Here is an 18,299-nt window from a genome sequence, read left to right on the forward strand (position 1 = left end):
GAATAAAATTTTCCATAGAAATGTTTTTTCAACAAGACATGGATTGTTACAAAAACTTTCCATTTTTGTTGACATTTTGAATGAGAGACTCTCAACCTACCCCCACCCTTAGTCTCTGAATTGAGATTTGTTGGTGTTGCTTTGTAGTTTCTTCTCTTTTTAAGATTTTATTTTAGTTTTTACAAGAAAACCTGAAAACCTTACAGGGAAAAAATTGTCAAAAGCTAAAACATAATTCCTTTTCTTTGTAATTTTTGTAGGAAAAATATTGTCATCAGTTCTAATTTTAAAAGCAAAATTCAGAGGAAAAGCAGACAAATCCTATAGTTTTTACCTTGATGGAATTTATTTATGATGCTCATTTGAATTAATCTGGGTGGATGTCTTCTCTATTGTTAATGGAACTACCTCTAAGGGAGACATTTTGATTTAATTAAAAAGTTCACTAAAATTAATTTACAAAGAAATGATCACTTTGCTGCTTGTTAATTTCAGACTCTTGTTTTTTTGTATAACAACTGTTGTATAGAGACACTTCAAAATGAAAGAGAATATGTGGTGTCAAACTGCTCCTCTTTATATTACTTTCCCAAATAGGACATGGGCTTAGTGATTGCTGTAGCTCCAAAGAAAAATGAATTGAGCTGATAAGACATGGTTTGTGTGCAAGTGAGGCATCACTGAGTGCTCAGGGTAAGGGCCATGCCTTGGTTAACTCAACTCATGTGTGTTGGATTTGATGATGCCAAATGTTGTTAGCCATGGTTCTTTGGGTAAATGTGATAGATTTTATTAGACCAACTAAATAGTTGGAAAAATTGTTCTTTGCACACTTTTGGGCACAAACACCCTTCTTCAGGCATAGGAAAATCTCCCTATGCCTGAAAAAGGATATTTGTGCCCAAAAGCTTGCAAAGAACAATTTTTCCAACTATTTAGTTGGTCTAATAAAAGATTTCACATTTACCCAACGAACCTTGTCTGCCTATGTCTCCTTAGATGAACACAGCTACAATGAACACCCCTCAAAAATGCTGGTAGCAGTAATTATACTTTTTGGCTCAAGATCTGACTACTGCCAGAATGGGAATGTAGTGACATCAGTTGTTCTCATTAGACTTCAGCCACATCTAAAACAGCACTAGAAAGTGGATCTCGTTCTGGATCACACATGGCAGTAGGACTTTGTGGAATTGATTTAGATTCAGAGATTCATATCCAAACTGCAACACAAAATGTAAAGGGATTTGAAGTTCTGGTTTTGTTCCATGTATAGTAAGAAAATGGTTTTCATTTTGCATAATCACCAGGAATTTAGCTTGCAAAATGTACATCCTTAGAAGCGTGTGTAGTATAAAATGTAAACAGCATTAACCTTTAAACAGTAACGTATGTTCTGTGTAAACCAATTACTCCTGCCCTCAGCCAAGTCAAATTCATGACCAGGGAAAAGCAGAAAACATTTCATATTTTTCTGCAAAATCCAAAGCAACTTTCATGTAAATTAATTCCCACCTCCAGCTACGTTCTCCCATACCAGCTGGCAAACATAGGGCTTAATTTCTGAGCACATTGCTTTGGGAGAGTTGTGAACAAACAAACAAACAAACATGAGAACACGAGGATCATTTATTCAAATCCTGGGTGTCATTGTTAATTTTAGCCAAAGAAATGGCCCTCTGCTATTGAAATTATGATGTGGTATAAATAAATGAAAATGTAATATTTCTGTAACTTTTCAACAGGACCATGTTTTTGTAATATACTTGATGGTCTATATTATAAAATGTTTTATTATATATGTTTTATACTCATATACAAAATGTTTTATACTCATCAAATGTTTATTCAAATATCCTTATGGTAATTCACATGAAACCAAGTCTTTTATTCCAGAAAAGAGCCGGCAGCAATTGATGTACATTGTGTAGTCATAAGTATGAACAGATTTATTTAAACAGTATGTTAAATATAAGCAGATTACAAAAATATATCAAACCATATTTTACTTTGACAATGAAATGAATTGTAAAAAAAAGTTACAGTATTTTAGACTTGCTGTTTGGAGATGCCAAGATTGAAAAGGTTTGGGAACATTAACTATTTTTATTAAATAAATAGAAATACAAAAATATGCTATGCCTTTTTCAAATAAAAAAAATCTTTCTCTCTCTCTTATTTGAAAATGCGGACCCATTAAAATGTCACGCATACATAGGCACTCACAGCCACTTATGAAAATTTTGGCCAGAGACTCTTCGGTATTTCTCTATTGGAAGATCAGTTTTTGGCAGTGGATCTTAATGTGCTGAAGATACATGAAGGAGGATATAATCATCTCTGCAAGAAGCTGTGAGCAGTGCAGTTTGTAAAGCAGTGGATGGATCAATAATAAGCCTGCATCACTAATGATGTGCATTCTTGACCTAATTTTCTTAAGAAAATAACTAATGAAAGCCAAAGTGATACGGAGTGTGAAGAAAAGCCTAATAAAGCCCAACCCTGTGGAGTGTGCAAAGGTAAGACAGATGTAACTGTGCCAAAGCAGATGGCTTGGGTTCAGTTGAAATGATTTCAGCAGTCTCTGATGTTCTCTAGGGTTTGCAGCTTCTAATGTTTGCATATAATTCAAGGGTAGTATAAAACAGTAAAATCCTGGCAAACTGGAGAAGGTCTAGCCAGAATAAACCATTAGCTTAGGAACCAGTGGGTGAAGTTTTGCACCATTTTTCCCCACAATCCCTGTTTTCTCCAGAAAAGTTAGAGGACCCTTCGTTAACAACACAGTTGGTTCATCTCCCAGAATTGTTTGGGCATATTTAACCTCATGTTCCTTGGCATTTCAGCATATCTAGGATGGGGTAAGCTGGGCACTGCCCCGGGCACTAACTATGAGTGGGTGCCAGAATTACCCCACAGCACAGAGGCTTTGCCAGAGCAGGGAGACCCTCTGCTAACTCTGCCTGGCCATAGGTGCTGGGCAGTAGGGGTGGATGAAACAAGCCCTATTCAATTGGGATTCAGATTTGGCCTGAATCAGGGACAGTGATTCAATTTGTTGATTTGGATTGCTGTCCCTGATTCAGTTTGGATGAATCAAAATCTGAAGATTTGATGCTGATTCGGAGAATCAGTAATTTGAATATAAACACAACTTGAAATGTTTTTTCTACATACTTTGAGGTACTAGTGCAGCTTGTGAATGCTGTGATGGTGGGGTGGATGGAGTGTCCCACAGGAGTGCAGGGACACCCTCCATGTGCTTGGCAGCAAACCTGGAAGTGGACCAGAAGTACTTCTGGTCCAATTCTAGGTCTGCTGGGGAGTAGGCAGGCCCCTCCCCTTGTCTCCCTGGCTGAGCAATTGCCATAGGGGGACCCTGGATGCCCCAACACACTCAGGAGGCACTAGTTGCCAAGACAGGGAGGTGTGGGGGGGCCCCCCCAATGCACTCCTCGGTGAGAAGTGCTTCTAGTTCACTTCCCGGTCTGCTGCCAAGTGCGCTGGGGAGCCCCACGCATTTCTGTGGGATACTCCATGCACCCCAGCATCACAGCATTCATGACCCACCTGCTATCTAGAGGCATGTAGAAAAAACGTTTAAAGCTGTGTCTATGTCCAAATCGCCGAATCTCCCCGAATCAATTTGGCAGGTTCTGATTTGATTCGTAGAGATTAAAGGGTCCTCTGATTTTATTTGGATTTGGAGATTTGGCCACTGAATCAGGCCAAATCTCCGCCAAATCAAATCAGGGACTGAAGCTCACATAGCCCTACTGGGCAGTGCAGCACTGCACCAACCTGTGTATCTGGGAGGTGGGGGGAAAAGAAGTGAGCAGAATGGTGCTCCTTCACTTCCTCCTCCTCCTCCAGGGAACCTTTGCCAGAGCAGGCATAGCCCTGTACTCAAGATGCACAGGTGACTGGTATGGAGGGCACTGAGGGGGCATGTGCTCCCCCCCTCCCCTGCAAGATTGACTCCTGACTCAGCACCACTCAGGAAGGGCCAGTTTTTTTGCCCTGCAAGCCAGTGGTGTGTTGGGGGGGAAGGGGCACTAAGCCATGGCACAGAAGTGTAGGAGTGGATATGGGGCTTTTGGCCTGCCCCAAGGCCCGGCCACAAATTGTGCGCCCCCAGACTCAGGAAGCACCAGCCACCCCTGTCAAGATGTATGTATCTGGGAAAGAGGGGGAGTGAATGGGGCACCAGGATCAACTGCCAGGAAGAGGAAGGTAAGGCTTCCCTTCCCCTTCACCATATTTGCCCCTCCCCACTCCTGTCTACGGTGGTTGCTATACCCTATACCTTCCCTGCCCCAGGCTCTTAATGAGCTTGCTACGTGTCTGTATTTCAGAGGCTCAAAGCCATGTTGGAGTGCTGATGAACCTGAATGGATGTTTCTGTGTAACTTTCTGGACTCCACCTTTGTTATATGGTTGTTTGTGGTGTCATGGGGCTGGATTTTAGGGCCCAGGTGGTCCCTTCCTCTCCTACATGTTCATGTTCCTTTCCAGTCTTAAACTACACATCTTCCATAACTATCTTTTGCTATCTTTTACAAAATGATATTTCATGTTCCCTTTTGGTGGTCCAAATGATCTTCAAACCCTTCTCTCATATCTGCTGGTTTGGGGAGAAGACTGGCTGAGTCTTTCCTTTCCAGAATCCCTAAGGGGCAACTGAGTGGCCTGCTGCCCCCCACTTCCAGGAGGTAAGTGTACACCCCACAGAAAGGAAGATTTATTTTCTCTTAGTGCAGAAGTTGCTGGATCATGTCATGTAGAATCCCAGCCTAGGGGTAAGATTTTCTAAAGGGCCCAAAGACATTAGGGATTTCAGTCACAAATTGGTTTTCAATTGGAAATGGATGTTATATACCTTTTAGGTTGCTTTAAAAATCTCAGCTTAAATGATTATAATGATCCCTTTTGGCCTTTTATAAACTTCATATATCTAAATAGTTGCAATGAGAAAATAATAATTTGAATTTCTGTTTCATGCTCATGTTTTATACAGTCAAAAGAAGGTGATTTTCAGCCACTGAATTAATCTTTCTTCTTATTAGGATCATACCATTAAAACCCATTATTTGTCCCTGATTCAACAAGGTACTTGAGATCAAATGAAGTCTTCAGATGCCTAACATGCTTTAAACACTTTGAATTGGGGCATTCGTGAGGTGAAAGATTGAGGGTTTCTTTGTTACTGTAATAATACTAGATTTAAAACCTCCTGCCATTTAGCCAAAATAGTATTATTATTTCTATCATGCTAGTGCACTGTCAAAATCAAGATTGCTGCCCCAGAGATTAAAAATAGAAAGGGCTTCTAGTTTAAGAAAAAATGTACAATCTAAGAAGACTGATGGAAAAGCTAAACTAGACTATATGAAATGCATTTCCTCAGCTGTAGTACAGTGAGGGAGTTAAAAACAAGAGTGAGTGAAGTGAACAAACCAGCCAAGGAAGTTGTGAGGAAATTAAAAGCCAAAGTTAAAGAAAAATGTGCAGAAGAGAGAGCTGGTGTTTTTAATAATAATCAAAGGTTTAACCAATATTTTATTTTCGAATAGAGCAGAGAAGAATGGGTTTAAAAAAAAGTCATGGCACCTAATTCCATAATGCTGGCTTCAAAGTAAAGGCTGATAGATTTGGCAAGACAAAAGCTATTCATGTCATATTTTCTATTGTCTGCTATTAATTCTGCAAGTGAGTCAAGCTAGAGAGGTTTCTGTGGAAGATGTACAAATTCCATTTGCATTGTAAAAGGGAAGGAAATTTGCTAAGTGAAGGTTTTAGCCCCATTGTCGCTGCCAGGCTTTCTATCTTTGGAGCGGCTCAGAGCAATGCGAGGGCATGAACTGAGGACTCTAAACCACATATCCTAACTAACTTTCAGGCTGGGGTACATGTAGACTGGAAGCAAGTAAATAGAGTTTATTTTCCCAATAGCAGTCTCCAGCTTGGCTAGGCGACTGTTCAGATTTGGCCTTAAAGCAGGGGTGGGCAATTATTTTGGGCAGAGGGCTGCTTATTGAATTTTAGCAAGCTGTGAAGGGCTGCGTGGGTAGCCCTGCCCCTTGACATGTGCCCCGCCTCCTGGTTGCCATCTTGGGACCAGAAGTCCTGCCCCCTGACCCCCCAACCTTTGCCACAAGAAGCCCCTCCCTTTGCCCCCTGGAAATATTCCTTTCAGCAGGGGGTTTTGCCATTTCAGACCCTGAAGAACACTAAATTATATTCTGAAAATCAAACATCTACAACATTCATTAATTTGATTTCAAAAATATTTTTGTCCTGATTTACATGTGTTTGTGTAGTATACATAGAGGTAATTGCAAAATAGATTAACATTAAGTCTTGCTCTTGTATACTGTGAGGGAGTGGGGGGGGAGTAATGGCACTGAAGTCAGTGACATTAAGTCTTGCTCTTGTATACTGTGAGATTTGTGGGAGGTTGTGGGTGTGTGGGCATGTGGGGAGGGTGTGCATACGTGAGGAGTTTTGTGGGGGTGCATGTGGGGAAGATATGGGTATGTGAGGGGTTTTGTGGGGGTGGATAGGTGTGTGAGGTGTGGGGTGGGGGAACATGTATGTGTAAATATGTGGGGTGTGGGTGGCTCTGGGGTTTGTGGGGGAAAGCGTGTGGGGGGAGGGTAGCTGGAGTGTGTGAGGGGGTGCAGGTGTGGGGGTTTGCATGTATGGCAGTGCGAGGGAGGTGTGGGTACATCTGTATGGTGGGGTTGCTTGTGGGACTCACCCTACAAACACATGCACACTCCCTTTCCCTCCCTCATTGCATGCATGCACACATACGCACACATACACACACACACACACACTGTGCGCTTTACTCGCTACACACACACACTGTACACTTTGCTCACCACACTGTGCTTTGGTTGCCACACACTCACACACACAGGCGTACACACACACACACACACACACACAGGCGTACACACACACATACACTGTGTTTTGCTCACCACACACATGCGCACGCGCGCGCACACACACACACACACACGCTGTGCTTTGCACAGCACACAGTGTGTGTGTGTGTGTGGGCAAGGCCAAAGCGACTGTAAACCTCCGAGGCATTGGCTAAGGAAATTACAAGTAGGTCCCTCTAGATTCTTTAGAAGCTGCAAGGGAATTGATTAGGAGGCAGGGTCTAGAACTGTAATATACTTTGGGAAGAGAGGCTCTGGTAAGAGCTACCACCCGTGCAGTTTTGACCCCCCTGTGTTGTAACACATAGACATGACAGGAGTTTTGCTTTCAAGAATTTGGGGTACAGTTTCCCTTAATCCCCTGGACCAAACTTCTTCAAACTTGGCAAGCTTCAGCCTCTCTGCAGAGTCTACCACCCCTGAATATTTCATCCAAGTCAGACAAAAAAACAACAAAGTTATAGATATTGTATTGTCTCCCCATTATACCCTATGGCCAGATCTCCGAGGCGGCTCCAAACCGCTTCGGGAAGCCGAACGAGGCCAACGCTTCCACCCAGATGTGCTGCTTCCAACCCCGAAGTGTCCGAAGCTTCTCTGAATGTGAAGCTCTGTCTGAAGCCTCATACATCCCTAACTATTAAGTACATCAGGTCAAACAGTGACTTACAGGTCCAAGAAAGCAACTGTAGGGCCACTTTCCAGTAAGGCCAAAACTGCAATATTTGAACAGTGTCTGGATCCTAGATTTTGGTGCAGCCAAGGGAATCTGTTTTTAAGACTGTAATCTACATTTAGGAAGTGAGAACTCTCTAACATTACCAAGTTTGAACCAAATATGAACACTGCTTGTAGAATTCAGTGCTGGACCTGACTTTTGGTTTTCAGTCCTATGCCCTTGCCTCCAAAGTTTGGGACTTAAAGCAAATACTGAAAGCCCATCTCTGCTCTCAAATGATGGAACTTCATACTAAGCTTTCACCATCTAACATACACAAAGAATGATACTATTGTTATAAAATATAGTTATAGCTGCTTAATGTTCTGCACACAGCATATATGCTTTGCACAGTTCAGAAAAAAAAACAAATTGAAGGCTGATGTAGCTATATTTAAAAGCCTTTCTCTTTTGTAGCTTGTGTTTGTCAGCAGGCTTTCCATGACCATGGACTTACACATGGGAAGCAGATGTGACCATCTAAGAGGTCTGCTTACCCTCCACCACTTAATTTCTTTCTAAACCAAACCTTAGGTGTATAGGCTAACTTCTCATCTGGGGTTAAACCACCAGCAGTTAGTTAACAATGACATAAATGGCTAAATGACTGTTTTCAATGGCAAATAAGGATATGTGCATTAGGGATGAATTCTAAGAACAGCTTGTAGACATTCCAGTTTCTTTTTCTTCTCTTTTTTTTGATATCTCCATGGTGCTTTTTTTCTCTTTTTTTGTGGGAGGTGACACTTTAGTGATACTTCCCATGAACAAGAGGCTTGGTTTAGTGGTCTGTGGTTGAACTATGTGCTGAATTTTTTTCGGAAGAGCTTAACAGAAATAGATGCGCTGAGGAAGTTGGGTGCTTTACCTTCTTTAGGAGTCTTTCAAATATTTTAGACATGCAGTGTTTGTAGCTGGTGAAAAGACACTGGATAAACCATGCAAGCTCAGTGTCTTTGTACTAATTTTCAAGGTCCTACAATAAAATAAGGAATGCTTTCAGTTATGTCATTAATGACCTTAGTTGCGATCCCAACTAAAGTTGGTCAGAAAGCAGAACTTTTATAATAAAGAATGGAAATTGTGTTCCAAATCAGGACAAAGCAAAACTTCTCAGTTTAGAAATTTTGGAAAATATCTAAATTTAGAAGCATTGAAATGACCATATTGAAAATTTTGTAAAGGTAATGTCAAAACAGTACTAATAAAACAAAACAAGAGTCTAAGCTAGATTAGAGAAGCAAAAGGAATTATTAATAGTTTTGAAAATTTTTCTTTAAAAAAATCATGTTTTCTGTGAAACATCTAAGTTTTCATGAAATTACATTTTCCCTTAAATGTAACTCTTCCATTTAATTTTTTGTTCGTCCTGCTCTACCACTGTGCCTATGCTGACTGGTAACCAAGGAGGTTCTGGCAACTGAACAGCAGTACTCGTGGAAGGCAAGGACAGGGCTTTGCCATTATGCCTCTGTGACTCCTATGATGGCATAATGCTAGGATGGCACCAGTGTCAGCATGAATCTCAACACTCGTAAGAACAAAGTTAAGACCCATCTCATCACTACAGCCTTTTCATAATCGTTCTCCCACCATGGGAAATAATAAACTTGGCTTAACAAATAATGGTAAAAGAGCATGTGAGGGAGAGGAATGGGAAAGAGAAAACAAGAAGGTAGCTTGACCCGTATGTGTCCTTTTTCTTTTGTCCGTGCTTTTGGGAAGGTGGCTCCATTTATTGCTGTAGTATTAATTAATGGGGCAGATATTAGAGATTCAGCAATACTCTTTTTAGGAGTTTGTTTATTTTATCTAGCATGGTTTGTAGACGTTTGGGGGCAATGGAAAACAAAGAGTAAAAGCACCACATGAACTGTTGTATATAACAAAGTAACAAACGATACCCCTAAATAAAGTTCAGCACATATGGATAGGATGAATAATTAGTAGATGAATATATTTTTAAAACCAGAAGGAAACATGTTGATCAAATAGTATGTTATCTTCTATAAACCAAGTGGTAATTTTATTCAGTAATTCATCAAATTCATAACATCCAGTTGAGTAAGAGCATGTTTTTTAACACATCAGCCAGTCTCAGTTTAGAGAAGGTGGGTTGAGAGTGCTAGGATGTGCACAGAACACCAGTCTTGTAACCATGTAGTATCTTTGTATCCACATATAGGCCCTAGGTCTAGGTGAGCTTTTCATTAAGACCTGGCTAAGAAGGCCACACTCAAGCAGCCTGTTTGGGTGACCTATCCAGAAGTGGATCCATAAGCTAGTTACCTTTTTTTTAGAGCGTAGATTAGTTATGTGATATCAGTATTAAAATGGATTAAATAAAGGTCAGATGTTATGAGTGGTATTTAAAAAAATGCTTAGCATTGGTCAAGCTCTGCTTTCACTGAAGTCAGTGACTTTATTACTTTGGTTTAAAGTCAGTGGAAGCCACTAGGGCTGTGCGAGGCTTTGGACTGCGCTTCGGATCCAGAGAAGATTTGGATGCTTCGGATGCCAAAGCAACTTGTCTGGATCAAAGCTCTGGCTTCTTTAGGATTTCCAAAGCAGTTCGGAAAAGCTTCGGAACCACTTCAGAGATCCGGCCATAGGGTATAACGGGGAATCGATGAAATATCTATAACTCTGTTGTTTTTTGTCTGATTTGGATGACAATTGCAGGGGTGGTTGCCTCTGCTGAGAGCATGAAGCCTACCAAGCCTCAAGAGGAAAGGTGCAGGGGTTTGGGGGAACTGCATCCCAAATTCTTGAAAGCAGAACTCATGTCACGTGTATGAGACAGAGGCAGTCAGTTGCACAAGCACCCATGTCACGAGTTTTGCCTGTCAGCAGCTAGAGGTGCAGGGTCCCAGAACCCAGAAGCCCTGCACCTACTTCCTTGACAGCTGTCAGGCTTTGTGGCCGGAGCATGGGCTAGCAGGCCTGCAGCTTTCACCCCGCTGTGCCTAAACACACACAGTGTCACCCATGTCACAAGTTTTGCTTATCCACAGCTTGAGGTACACCTTCCCCCAAACCCCTGCACCTATCTCCTTGAAACTTGAGAGGCTTCATGGCCTCATGAGGGGCCACCACCCCTGCAGTTTTCAACCCACTGCGCCTTAACACACACAGGGTCATCTATGTCATGAGTTTTGCCTGTCAGCAGCTTGAGGTGCAGTTCTACCAAACCCCTGCAACTCTCACCTTGAAACTCGGCAGGCTTTGTGGCCTCACCAGGGGCCACCACCTCTCCAGTTTTCACCCTCCTGTGGTGTAACACATACATGTGACATGAGTTTTGCTTTCAAGAATTTGGGGTGCAGTTCCCCCCAACCCCTGCACCTATCTTCTTGAAACTTGGTAGGCTTCATGCTCTTAGCAGAGGCAACCACCCCTGCAAGTGTCATCAAAATCAGACACAAAACAACAAAGTTATAGATATTTCATTGATTCCCCATTATACCCTATGGCCGGATCGCCAAAGCTTTGGAGCCACTTCAGCCAACTCAAAGCCGGAAACTGATCCAGAGCTCCGGATCAGATCCCTGGCATCTTAAGCAGCCAGATCTGAAGCTGAATCAAATAGCTGCCTATTTGCACAGGCCTAGAAGCCACTGACTTTAAACCAAAGCCAAGCCCATCTGAAAATCTTATCCTGCTCGTGGTCAGTGTATCTCAAAGGAGACAGTGATTTACATTTTCTTGGTGAATTTTGTGCTGTACCTTTATATAACTTGCATAAAACTCTCTTTATTTCCTGATGCAAAACTCTTGGGGCTCCTACATGGGATCCAAGTCCTTGGACATTGCTAGTGGTTCTCCTTATCAAGTGTCAGGGTCTTCAGTAATGCATCCAAATGCTAGTATCTAGTCTATGCTCAATCAGAGCAGAAGTGCTTAGGAAAATCCCCATCCCCTTTCCCATGGTGTGATGAGGAGGCCTTGACTCCTGATCCAACATCACAAGACCCCAGATCCAGATCCCTCAGCCAATTAAAATGTTTAAAGTAGGTTATGTCATAGCTTAGTCCCCTGATATCAAATAGACATTAGATTATACTAATAAACTGTGGGGAGGCCTGTTGCTGTTTGAAATGATGCTGACATTTAGTGTAGTCTGAATTGTGCCTACTGTCATTTTATCTCCCCACACACCTAATCCTTCTGAAACATTGTGATGATGAATTTTTGTGTTGAGGCAGATTGCAAAAGTCTTTCCTTGTCTGTGCAGTAAAACCCTATCTAGAGATGACCTCATCAGCTCATTTACCTTAACTTCTCTTTGTCTTCACCACTTAAAATCAAAAATGTGTTTTACAACAGATAACTAACAGCCATTAGCTGCCCTGATCTAAAATCCTAGTGGAGATAAGGCCCTGTAATTTTACTGTAAAGTAAACTAGGAAAGATCAATAAAAGTATCATTTCGATGTTGCCTCCCAATAAGAACTGTTGGTGCTTTGCTGCCACTAGGCTTTTACAAGAAGATAAACACCAAGTACTTTAGAGCACACACTTAGCAATGAAAACAAATTCTCAGACACTCCCACCAGCTTTAACAATGACCCCCTCTTTGTCTTATGGTTTACACGAGCTTGCTATGTTTCCCCTTACATAGGTAGCTCTTCCTTCCTGCCTAAATCAAAGCCTAATCTACACTAGTAAGATGGGTTTTTTGGTCAACAGAAATCAAGTTGTGTTTACAAAAAATTGTGTGCGACTACATACAAAGTGTATAAACTGACAAACTCCAGGTTTCTGTTGGCTGAATAACATCATCTCTGTGAGTAGCAAAAGTACAATACAATTTGAATTCTGCTGCCAAGTCAGGCTGACCAAGAGCTCTTAGAACATGCTTCGGTTTCAAAACAGTCTCTCTCTTGTCAGCCAGCTTGTGCAAGCAAATGGGTAAGGCTTGTAAAGAGAAACATGCACTGAAACATGGCTCTCCTGCCGGGAGCTAGTAGGAGATTCTGGCTTATCTCAGCCTGTGCAAGCCCAGCTCTGCAGTGGCAGATATTGACAGGAAGTCAGCAAAAATGTGCAGGCCAAGTATGAGGAGTGATTTTAAAGAGGTGTTGTGGATTAACATCAGGTCTACCACAAGGTGATCCTGTGGAACAAAAATGTGGGGGCTACTCCAATGACATCAGTGATATAACTATGGCAGGATGAGGCAGGCACCTGCCCAAGGAACTGACTGTGAGGAGGTACCAAGAAATCCCCCATCTTTGCTGCAACCGGAGAAGCCCTTCACTGACCATACCTACCATAGAAGCTGAGCAGTGCAACATCTCACCAAACAGTGCCTCTGGGAGGGAAGGTGGGGGGGGGGGGGCAGTGAGATAAGCAAAATGATGCTCCTTTCCCTTCCTCTGGTCTACTGTGGTAAGCATAACCTTCTTGCTGCCATCTCCCCCCTCTACTGCCCTCTCCCCAATCTCAGGTGCTCAGTGAGCCCTGTATAGTACTAAATTTCACAGATTGCATAGATTTCGTAGACATTAGGGCTGGAAAGGACTTCACAACATCATTGGGTCCAGACCCCTGCCCAAAGCCAGGAAGTCAGCTGGGGTCAGATGACCCCAGCAAGATAATCATCTAAATGCAGGTTTAATATGTCCAGAGTAGGTGCTTACACCACTTCTGGGGGGAATCTGTTCCTCTTGATGTTCCTCTTCCTCTTTGACAAGGTATTTTCCATCATGCTTTGTGAGGACCCAGAGAGCACCTGAGTTTTAACTCTGAAAATTTGCAGGACCCTGAGGAGGGAAGATTCAAGCGCCACAATGAGGAAGAGGTGGCGGACACTGACCCCCAGGGAGTAGGAGGAAGAGGTGGATGTTGTAGGAGACCCCAGCTTTTCTTGGACACCTATCTGCTGTCCCAAATGTGGGACAGTCGAAGCCAGACCCAATCCCAAGGGACAGAATGTGGTGAGGTAAGGGAAGGCACCTCTGGTAACGGCTGTAATTTTGCTTTTACTCCCTGGCATGTGGTGCCGTTTTCCTTCATGTCTAGAATAAAAGGAGTGTCAAGTTGCAAGTGCTGGTTTATTTAGGAGAGGTCTGCAAGAGCATTAACAGTATAAGCTCAAATGAGATGAACTTTCTGTTATATAATGTTCCATTTCTTTCAGTGGGCATTACTGTGTTTAGATAGAAACAGGGTCAGTGTACAGCACATAGATGGTTTCTCTGAGCAGACTTTGATGCCCTATTATACACCATCGCAATTTGTGGACTGCAGGATTTTTTTTTCTGACTCTGAGCATTCCTAGTCCCAGGTGTTTCATTCATGTGCTTGGATGGGGTAAACAAAAAAGTAAGGGACGTAGAAATGATGTCTTGCACTCTAGGTTGAGTCTGGTGAGTGTGATCAAGCTGCTTATATGCCCTTGCAGACAAGTCTGTTCACCTGTATGCAGATATCTCTTTGACCTTCTGGGACAACCATCAGAAAGGTTCCTTGGTTTGGATATTTTGGTGCTTCTACCATGCTAGTACACCTTCCCATAAGGACTTCCAAGAACACCATTGCTGTTAACAGGCAAATTGCAAAGTAGCCACAGTGTATTTTGGCTGTTTGCACCAATTAATTTCTCTGGCCTTCATCACTGCCAGCAACGAGATATCAGCCAAAACCACAACAGCTTGCAATAATCTTTGAAATTTTCACTTTTTTGGCTCCTACCATTCCCTATTTCCTGCTTTTTCTTCACTCCCAAGTCCTGTGAATTTTGATACCCCATTCAGCTCCCCATGTCAGCTGCTATCAAAGCATGCCATTACCACTACACAGTAAGCAGTCTTGACTCAGCAGCACTGCCCCTTAGAACTCCACAGCTAAAAATATTAGGCAGTTTTTGCAGTTATCTTTCCGTTTGTGCTGTTGCTGTTAGAATAATTTAGTTCCCTGTCTTTTATCAGTGTCCTCAGCTGGGGTCTCCTTGAGAAGCACATCCTCCACAACAGCAACAGGCTGACACTGATGAGGGAAGGCTAGAGATGCTCCAGAGAGGACATGCTTATGGACCTATAATGATGCACAGATGTAGTCAAACAAATGTGGAACAACAGGGAAAAAATAGGACCAGGTGTGGAAAGAAAACATAAGGGAGTAGGAGGAAGAGGTACAAAAGGATATGAAGAATGTATTGAAACAAGAGAGGGAGAGGCTGCAGGAAATAGCTGACCATCAGGTATAGGCTAGGGACAGACATTACACATAAACCAGTTTAAGTGATCAGAAACTGGATTAAACCTGTAACAGAACAGGCATTCAGTGCACATAAGCCAGTTTCAAAATGGCTGAAACTGGTTTGAGATAAACCTGGTTGAATGTTTTGGGTCAAACCAGTTTATGCAACGTCTGTCCCAAACCCTTCCTGGTTTAAGTTAAATCAGACTCCTCAAGTATCCTGGCATGCTCTCTGGGCTGTGTGGGGCTGTCTATTCCAGAGAGCTGGGCTGGCCCCTCCCCTCTTCCTGGCTCCAGCTCCAGCAGAGACTGCAGGTACAGGGTATCTTCCCGGTTTCCCCCTTCACCTCACCATTCCCTGGTCAAGCACAGATTTCTCCCTCTCCCCGCCACCCCACCTTACACACACCTCTCAGCATTAGCTAGCATAACTTAGACAAAGGTGTAGCAGTAGACGTAGTCTTTCTGGACCTTAGGAAGGCCTTTGACACTGTCTCTCACCCCATTCTCATTAAAAAACTAGGGGACTGTGGCGTCGACACCTACACAGTCAAATGGGTCGCTAACTGGCTGGAGGGCCGCACCCAGAGAGTGGTGGTGGATGGGTCATTTTTGACTTGGAGGGATGTGGGCAGTGGGGTTCTGCAGGGTTCAGTCCTCGGGCCCGCACTGTTCAACATCTTCATCAGCGACTGGGACGAGGGGGTAAAAAGCACCCTGTTCAAATTCGCAGATGACACTAAGATGTGGGAGGAAGTGGGCACGCTAGAAGGGAGTAATAGGCTGCAATCAGACCTAGACAGGTTACAGGGGTGGGTGGATGAGAACAGGATGGGTTTCAACACTGACAAATGCAGTGTGCTGCACCTGGGGGGGAAGAACCAGCACCATACCTACAGGCTGGGGAACTCCCTTCTCATCAGTGCAGAGGCAGAAAAGGATCTTGGAGTCATCATCGATGCCAAAATGAACATGGGCCAACAGTGTGGAAACACAGTCAGGAAGGCCAACCATACCTTGTCATGCATTCACAGATGCATCTCAAGCGGGTCCAAGGAGGTGATCCTCCCCCTCTATGCAACACTGGTTAGGCTGCAGGTGGAGTACTGCATCCAGTTCTGGATGCCGCACTTCAGGAGGGATGTGGACAACATGGAGAGTCTCCAGAGGAGGGCCACTCACATGATCAGGGGGCAGCAGGGCAGGCCCTACAAGGAGAGGCTATGGGACTTGAACCTGTTCAGCCTCCACAAGAAAAGGCTGAAGGGGGATCTAGTGGCCTGTTACAAACTAGTCAGGGGGGACCAGCTGGCATTGGGGAAGTTCCTGTTCCCCCAAGCACTACCAGGAGTGACTAGAAATAACGGTCACAAGCTGGCAGAGGGTAGATTCAGGCTAGACATCAGGAGGCGCTACTTCACTGTCAGGGTGGCTAGGATCTGGAACCAGCTTCCAAGAGAAGTTGTGCTGGCACCTACCCTGGGGGTCTTTAAGAGGAGGCTAGATGAACACCTTGCCGGGGTCATTTGACCCCAGTACTTTTTCCTGCCATGGCAGGGGGTCGGACTTGATGACCTGCTCAGGTCCCTTCGGACCCTACTATGAAACTATGAAACTCATGCTGGCTATGGTCTGTGCTTTGGGAGACAGGACAAAGGCAGACAGAACAGTGCCGTTTAGGGATTTTAGGAGTTAATCAACAGGTAGCTGGTGATGTCCCTTTGTTCCTTCTTTGGAACAAATTGTTTAAGAAGAGCTTGAACTAATAAGAGATCCTTTTGTTTTGCTGATGGGCTGATGAATTCTTCTTGCTGTGTAACTATATGCTGTGCAAATCCCTGATGGCTCCCTCGCTGACCGGTGAGGGTGGAGGGGAACCCATCCCTAATTAGAGCATTCTCCTGGGGCCTGGCCACACCCCCCTCACCTCCACACTATGGAAGGGAAGGGAGGTCCCCTTTGACTTCTAGCCCAAGCCACTGCAGGCATGTGCCTGCACTTTTTCAGTCCAGAGGGGATGTTTTTACAGTTATAAAAAGGTTTAGCCCAGGCAGGTTAGACTAACCTGCAAAGATTTAATCAATTCAGGATCAGTGTAACAGGGTGGCCTCCTTGTCAGATCTTTACTGGCCACCATGCTCCTGGCATAACCACCCAATTCGCTCTCCTGCCATGGCTTGATGGAAAAATATGAGAATTTGTTACTAAGATGGGATGCTACCCATTACTCACCCTGCTGTTAAGGGCCTAATAACTGCTCTGACTGCCCTTGCGTGGGTCCCGTGCTTTGCAGATGTTACTTTGGTGTTACTTCTCTGGCCTATGGCCATAGCAAACTGGGCACACATTTGTAGCTCTGTTCAACAGCCCTGGAGAGCCACTCACATGCTACCTCTCTTTCACTAGGATCTCATTCACTCTTCTGGCTCTCACCCAACCTCTTTCATACTGCCCTCTGTCAGAGGCCACACTCACGCTGCCTGGCCTCACCCAGTTTTCTGCTTAGCTCTCCTCTCCTCGGTCAGCCCTGGCACAGTCTGTTGGGTGTCTCTCGCTACCTTCACCTAAGTGTTTACTGAGAGATTGTATGACTGTAGGCCTATGTCACTCCTAGCCTCTCACTGGGCCACTATGCCCCCACAGGGCCTCCTCACTCACCCACACTCACGGGGCCATTCTGTTCATCGCCTCTCTCACATCATCTCTACTCGTTGCTCCCAGGCTTTCTTTTGCCACCTGGATGTGGCCCTAGGTCCCTCCTCCAGCCTGAGCTCTGCCTCAGGGCTCCTTAACTGAGCACAGCCGGAGGTAAGCGGGCTCGTGGTGGGAAGGGGTTAACTCCTCACTTGCTGGGAGGAGGCCACTGCCTGGTGCCAGGCCGGGTCAAGCCCCCGCCCAGGCCCCTACTTGGCCCAGCCCCACAGGGAGCCCCGCGAACAGGCTGCGTAAACAGGCGCTTGAGTTAGCGTGGAGTTCATGCAGGGGAGGGTGTGGGAGGGCACGAGACCCTGCCTGCGACCCCCCAGCCATAGCCAGCCCCAGCCGTAGCCAGCCTACCAGAGGCATGACACAGATAGGCACGCGCCGCACCCCTCGGGTCCCCTCGGGCTCTGCGGCCCCTCCACTGGGCACCTCAGAGACGGCCACCCAGACGGAGCCCATGGTTCCGGGATCCACACAGACGGAGCCCCTGGCTCTTGGCTGCGGGGGCTGCCTGTCCCTTTTTCAGGTTCTGGGGCCCAGGAGCATGCCCCCTTCCCCTTGCGGGGTCTGCTCCCTGCTGGGGTCTCTGGCGCGCCAGCTGGAGGAGCTCCAGGCCACAGTCCAGAGACTGCGTGCCATCAGGGACTGTGAGCAGGAGATAGACTCCTACTGCCAGGCCCTTCTCCCCCGGGAGCCGCAGGGGAGAGCTCCGTCTCCCT

At 44.7% G+C, this 18,299-nt stretch overlaps 1 pseudogene across 1 annotated transcript in view; it reads left to right on the top strand.

Annotated features, from left to right (window-relative positions):
- Window positions 1-2,243: 2,243 nt before the first annotated feature.
- The window catches only part of LOC149867232 (DNA polymerase epsilon subunit 3 pseudogene), an 81,742-nt pseudogene continuing 65,686 nt past the window's right edge, over window positions 2,244-18,299 (top strand). The window contains exon 1 of the transcript XR_016441620.1: window positions 2,244-2,519. The product of XR_016441620.1 is annotated as a DNA polymerase epsilon subunit 3 pseudogene (transcript). The remainder of the gene's footprint in view (window positions 2,520-18,299) is intronic.

The sequence above is a fragment of the Crocodylus siamensis genome, chromosome 4, assembly GCF_052110815.1.
Source record: "Crocodylus siamensis isolate JL-2025a chromosome 4, ASM5211081v1, whole genome shotgun sequence".
In the NCBI taxonomy this organism is placed as follows: domain Eukaryota; kingdom Metazoa; phylum Chordata; order Crocodylia; family Crocodylidae; genus Crocodylus; species Crocodylus siamensis.